The sequence below is a fragment of the Molossus molossus genome, unplaced genomic scaffold (assembly GCF_014108415.1).
Source record: "Molossus molossus isolate mMolMol1 unplaced genomic scaffold, mMolMol1.p scaffold_m16_p_16, whole genome shotgun sequence".
Classification (NCBI taxonomy): domain Eukaryota; kingdom Metazoa; phylum Chordata; class Mammalia; order Chiroptera; family Molossidae; genus Molossus; species Molossus molossus.
Window position 1 is genome coordinate 24,175,268 of NW_023425351.1, and position 6,000 is coordinate 24,181,267.

The 6,000-nt window shown below is 40.2% G+C and overlaps 1 protein-coding gene across 4 annotated transcripts in view; it reads left to right on the forward strand.

Annotated features, from left to right (window-relative positions):
* Nucleotides 1–5,679, forward strand: part of MCMDC2 (minichromosome maintenance domain containing 2) — a 61,255-nt gene extending 55,576 nt beyond the window's left edge. For all 4 annotated transcript variants that reach the window (XM_036264261.1, XM_036264263.1, XM_036264264.1 and 1 more), the window contains one exon: nt 5,669–5,679. The gene's annotated coding sequence lies outside the window, so the exon portion shown is untranslated. The remainder of the gene's footprint in view (nt 1–5,668) is intronic.
* The last annotated feature ends 321 nt before the right edge of the window (nt 5,680–6,000 follow it).

The window sequence follows — 6,000 nt, forward strand, 5'->3', positions numbered from 1 at the left end:
TGACTGGTTGCCACCCACACAACCCCAACCAGGGCCCAGGACAAACCGCAACTGAGGTACGTGCCCTTAGCAGGAACCGAACCCAGGACTGTCTGGTCCATGGGCTGATGCTCTAACTGCCAAACCAGCCAGGGCATGGATTGTGAATGTACTTAATACCACTGAATTGCACACTTAAGATGATAAATTTTATATATACTTTGCCACAATAAAAATAAAATAAGCCCTGGCCGGTTTGACTCAGCAGTTAGAGTGATGGCCCACAGACCAAAGAGTTACAGGTTCAATTCTGGTCTAGTGCAAGTACCTTGGTTGCAGTTCTATCCCCAGCCTTGGTTGAGGTCGTGTGGGAGGCAACCAACTGATGTATCTTACACCAGTGTTTCTCTCTCTCTCTCCCCCTCCCATTCTATCTGAAAATCAATGGAAAAATATCCTCGGGTAAAGATTAAAAAATAATTAATAATAAATAAAAAAATAACTAAATAAAATAAAATTTTTAAAAGATAAGATCCACACCTTCACATGGCTTATCTCATCTCTTGCTTACCCTCTTTGACTACTCAGCAGTCATGTTGGCCTACTCTTAGTTTTTATTTTATTTTTATTGATTGATTTTAGAGAGAGGGAAAAGAAGAGAGAGAGAAACACTGATTTGTTGTTTCTTTTTAAAATATTGATTTGTTGATTCTTTTTAAAAAATATTTTTATTGATTTTTAGAGAGAGAGGAAGGGAGAGGGAGAAAGAGAAAAATATTGATGTGAGAGGGAAACATCAATCAGCTGCCTTCTGCATGCCCCTACCAGGGATCAAGCCCACAACCCTGACTGACAATGGAACCAACAACTTTTTGGTGCATGGGACAATGCCCAACCAACTGAGCCACACTGGCAGGACCATTGGTTGATTCTTCTATGTTCCCTGACCGGGGATCGAACCTACAACCTTGGTGTATCAGGACAATGCTCTAACCAACTGAGTTACCCAATCAGGGGCTACTCTTACTTTTTAGAATATACCAAGTAATTTACATATCTCAAGACCTTTGTTTTTGCCTGTAATAAATACTCTTGTCCCAGATTTTTGAATGGCTGGCATCTTTCCTTTTTTTTTTTTTTTTTGATTTTTTAAAATGTTTTTATTGATTTTTAGAGAGAGAGAGAAGTACTGATGAGAGAGAAACATCCACTGGTTGCCTTCTACACGCCCCTTACTGGGGATGGAGGAGGCAACCCAGGCATGTGCCCTGACGGGAAATCAACTGGTGACCTCCCAGTGACCTCCTGTTCATGGTATGATGCTCAATCCACTGACTTAGCTGGGGCCATAGCTGACTTTTAAAGGAAGGAAGTAAAGATCTGTTCTTTCAGAGAAGGAGGAGGAGGGAGAGGAGGAAGAGGAGGAGGGAAAAAAAGAATATGAGGGAGGGGGCTATGGGCTTGTGAGGGAGACAGAATGCATTTTTTTTTTTTTTTTTACCACCTGAGTTTTTAGAAATATTTATATGTTTTGGGGCTTTTCTTAACAGTTGCAGATTTTTCATAGATACAATGTAGATTGTAAGAGAGGGAGACAGGGAAGACATAAAGAGGCAGAGGAATAGTATTATAGTAGCAGAGAAAGTATAGACAGGGACAAAATGTAAATGAGACAGTGCAGAAAGGCAGAGAAAGATGGACAAGGACAGGGAGCAAAGGGATGTCAGCCATTGCTCCCCAAACCATACAGAACTTTCTACTATTTAAAAGGTTGAGATCTAGACCCTAGAAGGTCCTGGAATGCCCCACTCTGGGTCCCAGCCCTCCTGTTCCCAATTATCAATCTCAATTCTGAATTTATGATGTCACCTCTTGTGATAGGGTACTTCCCTGCCTCACCCTTGCTGGGCCAATCCCTGCATCTTGGAGTGAAAACATGTCCTTTTTGCTAAGTCTTGCCTGCTGTCAGTGACTGTCCCTACATATCTTCCCCAGTTGGAGTGACCCCCCGCCCTTCCGTTTCCTGTTGAAGAGTCTTGGGCCCACTATTAATTTAATCACTCATTCATCAAACATTTATAAACAGTTCCCATGTGCAAGTCCCCTGTTCAACAATGCTGGGGACCCAGCGAGACCCGACTTAGGCCCTGCATGATCCTTCACCCCCAGCAGCCATCAGTCCGGGGAGGTTGGGGTATGAAAGGGCCATGTAAGCAGTGATAACACAGCCTGATCAGAGTTTTAATAGGGGAACATAAGGCAGTGTGAGCCTCAGAGAAGATACTTAACCAGGCCAAACTAGACTAGGGCAGACCAGCCAGAGTCCTCTGTGTGGCTTCCGCCTCCAACAGCCCCGCCCCCAACACAGAGCCTGTCTCTAAGAAGATGCTCTCCATCACCTCTCCTTCAGCTATAGAGATTTCTGGTAACGCCCCTTCTCAGATCCACCCCGTTAGCCTCTCCCCTATCTGGCCCCGCCTGTCGCTGTCTAGGCCCCACCCCTTTAGCCCCGCCCCTACGTCTTTCAACGTAGGTTTCAAGCCCCACCACAGGGAGGTTAACCTCACAATAAATCCCATTGGCCACAGAGTGTTACTTCACTGCCCTCCTTTCGTTGTCAATCTTCTTTATAGAGTCCCAACAGTTGCCATGGCTTGGTTTGAGGGGCAGACGACAATGTACATCTCAGGGAGCCTCGTTATTGGGCAGAAAGCCCCTTTTTTTGATCTCAGCTTTTATGCCAAGTTTTTAGTGTGGCCACACTTGCCTCACTTGTCTAAAGGTGGCCCACTACTAATCATTTCTGTTTTTGTTTCCTTCATAATCTGTAATTATCTTTTTTTTTTTTTCAATATTTTTTCTGTATTGATTTTAGAAAGAGAGGAAGGGAGAGGGAGAGAGAGAGAGAAATATCAGTGCGAACATTGACTGGCTGCCTCCTCCATGCCCCCCACAGGGGATTGGGCCCACAACTTGGGCATGTGTCCTGACCAGGAATCAAACTAGCGACTTCTTGGTGCATGGGTCGACGCTCAGCCACTGAGCCACACCAGCTGGGCTATCTTGTTTGTTTTTCAACTTATATACTTTTGCTGCCCTCACTGGACTATCTATTGAATCAATGAATTATAAATCTGTATGTGCTGATTTGGAATACTTTTCAAGATCTATTAAAATTTAAAAGCTAGTAGAGAAGGTATTTAGTTAAATTTAATTTTTGGTTAAAGAAAAAGAGCATGTGTTTATATGACTGCTTATGCATAGAATATATTTGAGAGCTTACAAAAATAACTATTTACAATGCATGCATGCCTCCAGGGAGTGAAATATAGGGTTTCTGGGGAAAGTGATATTTTTAATTTTTATTGTATACCATTCTCTACTGTTTGGAGTTCTACTATGTGTATGTAATTTTATAATTAAATTAAATTTTAAAAGGAATTATTAAAGTAGCACATTTTCTCTTACGACTGCAAAAAAAGACCACTTGTAAGTTTTTCCCCTTCAGCTCTGATTGGCATTATGAAAAGTGTTTGGTATTCTCCAGTAGTGAGCACATTCGTACAGGTCACTAATCTCCAGGTTGCTAGCTAAGTTAATACTGTCAATTGTAAATGCAGCTGAAATCATGTCAAGGGAAAAGTTTCATGATTTAAGTCTGATAAAGCAGTTTATCAAAAATAAATTTACATGGATTTATTTTTTTTAAATATGTTTTTATTGATTTGAGAGAGAGAGAGAGAGAGAAAAAAAAAAAACATCAACGAGAGAACCACCCATGGACTGCCTCTTGCACGCCCCCTGCTGGGCATAAATCCTGAAACCTGGGCATAGCATATGCCCTGACAGGGAATCGAACAGGTGACCTTTTCGTGCACAGAAAGATGCTCAACCAACTATGCCACACAAGCCAGGGCAAAATAACTTTAAAAAATAGCCATTCTTTCATAGTATAACCAGGATTACCTTAGAAAATTTACTTGAAAAAAAAAATCCTCACTCGAGGATATGTTTTTACTGATTTTTAGAGAGAAAGGAAGGGGAAGACAGAAAGAATCAATGTGAGACAGAAACATCAATTGCCCATATGGGCCCCGACCAGGGATTGAACCCTAAACCCAGGTATGTACTTTGACCAGAATTGAACACAAAACGTTTTGGTGTGCAGGACAACACTCCAACTGAGCCAGGGCTAGAAACTTTACTTATTATAGGTAGACATACATCTGGATTCAGGGTATATAGGACATTTTTTCTTATAAGCTGTCAGAATCTATACTTTGTACTTACACATGTAAATCTCATTAGTAAATTAATACATTTGGCCCTCAGTCCTTTTTCATATTTAGTGAATGACTTGGAGGACCTCCTAGTTCCCCTAGGTGTTTGCAGCAGAAAATGAGGTTGGAATTGGAAGGAAGTTGGCTATAATAACCGTATGTTTGCGTTTACCCGTGCTCAAGAGTAAGCATGTCAAAATAGAGTTAATGCAAGAGAAATGTAAATGACCCTAGTCATAAACGCATGGCTTTTATATATAAGATCCTTTTACCTCAGGCAAGATTATTTTTAAACATAATATTGACATTAAGATAATCATAGCATTTATACCTCTCGTCAAGGTTAAAGTTCCAAATCTGTGAAAATACATTAAATTGTCAGAAAATAGGGCACTGATCTGAATGAAAGTTGATTCTTAAACACTTAAAGTACATGAACTTTACTGAGATAATTTTGGTGAAAATTATCTAAATTACTTATGATTTTTGCCCGGATCTAAAATAATGAGTGGCTTTGTCAATGTGAGACACTAGGGTTTTTCTTTTTTTGTTTAAAAATTTAACTTGTATGTTAAGAGTAAGCCTTGAAAACAACTACTTAAATCCTATGACAAAATTTGAATGTAATGGAATGTTATTAAAATTATTCAAGCTGACCAATGGGACCTGAGGGGAAATCTATGAGGAGACTTTAGGGCAAGTTTTCTTCTTTGATGAAAATACACATATGGGAAGAAACAGCTATTTTTTCCTGGGTATTACCATCTGGCATCACTGAAGCCATCTTGTTAAATGAGGGGAGCTTGCCAGAGACGACAAAGTAGAAAGGAGAATAAACCAAGCAACTTAAAGACATTGAATGGTCAACAAATTAACCAGCCAGGGAGTCACTCCAGCTTAGGCTTCTTGTTATGTGAAATAATACACTTTCTTACTGTTTAAAAAAAATATTTTAAAATAATTACATAGAGAGTTAAGAATGTGGAAATAATTGAAAAATTCAAACTAAAGTTAAATTATGATGTTATTTATACCTTGGTGATGATCTAATAAAAATCATAACCTGGCGCTGGCCAGTTTGGCTCAGCAGTTGGAGTGTTGGCCCATGGACCGAAGAGTCTCGGGTTAGATTCTGGTCAAGGGCACGTACTTCAGTTGTGGTTCAGTCTCGGCCCTGATCAGGGTCATGCGGGAGACAGCAAATCAATGTGTCTCTCTCACGTTGATGTTTCTCTCTCTCTCTCTCTCCCTCCCTCCCTTCCACTCAATCTGAAGATAAATGGAAAAAATATCCTTGGGTGAGGATTTAAAATAAAAATCATGTCCTGAAATTAACACCCTAATAAACTTCAACACAGTGTAGATTCTGAATGTTTCTTCTACAATACCTTTCTGTACCTATGCATGAGAGTTTCTCTATGTCCCTGTGGTATTCTGGTAAATGGGATCTAAAAAAACAACAAAAAACCAAAAACCCAAACCTGGATTTGTGGTATTTGCAGATTTCTATGGTGTAAATACTCCCATCATGGCTAATTTCAAGCTACTATTTAATACTGGCTCACAAAATACCTAAATACTTGAATAATTAATAATTGGTTCTCATAACACACCATTGTCCCTAGAAGGTGAATTGAAGGATAAAGCATCTTCATACTTAATATAGGCAAACTGCACCCTGGTCGGTTTGGCTCAGCGTTTAGAGCATTGGCCTGCGGTCCAGAGAGACCCGGATTCGGTT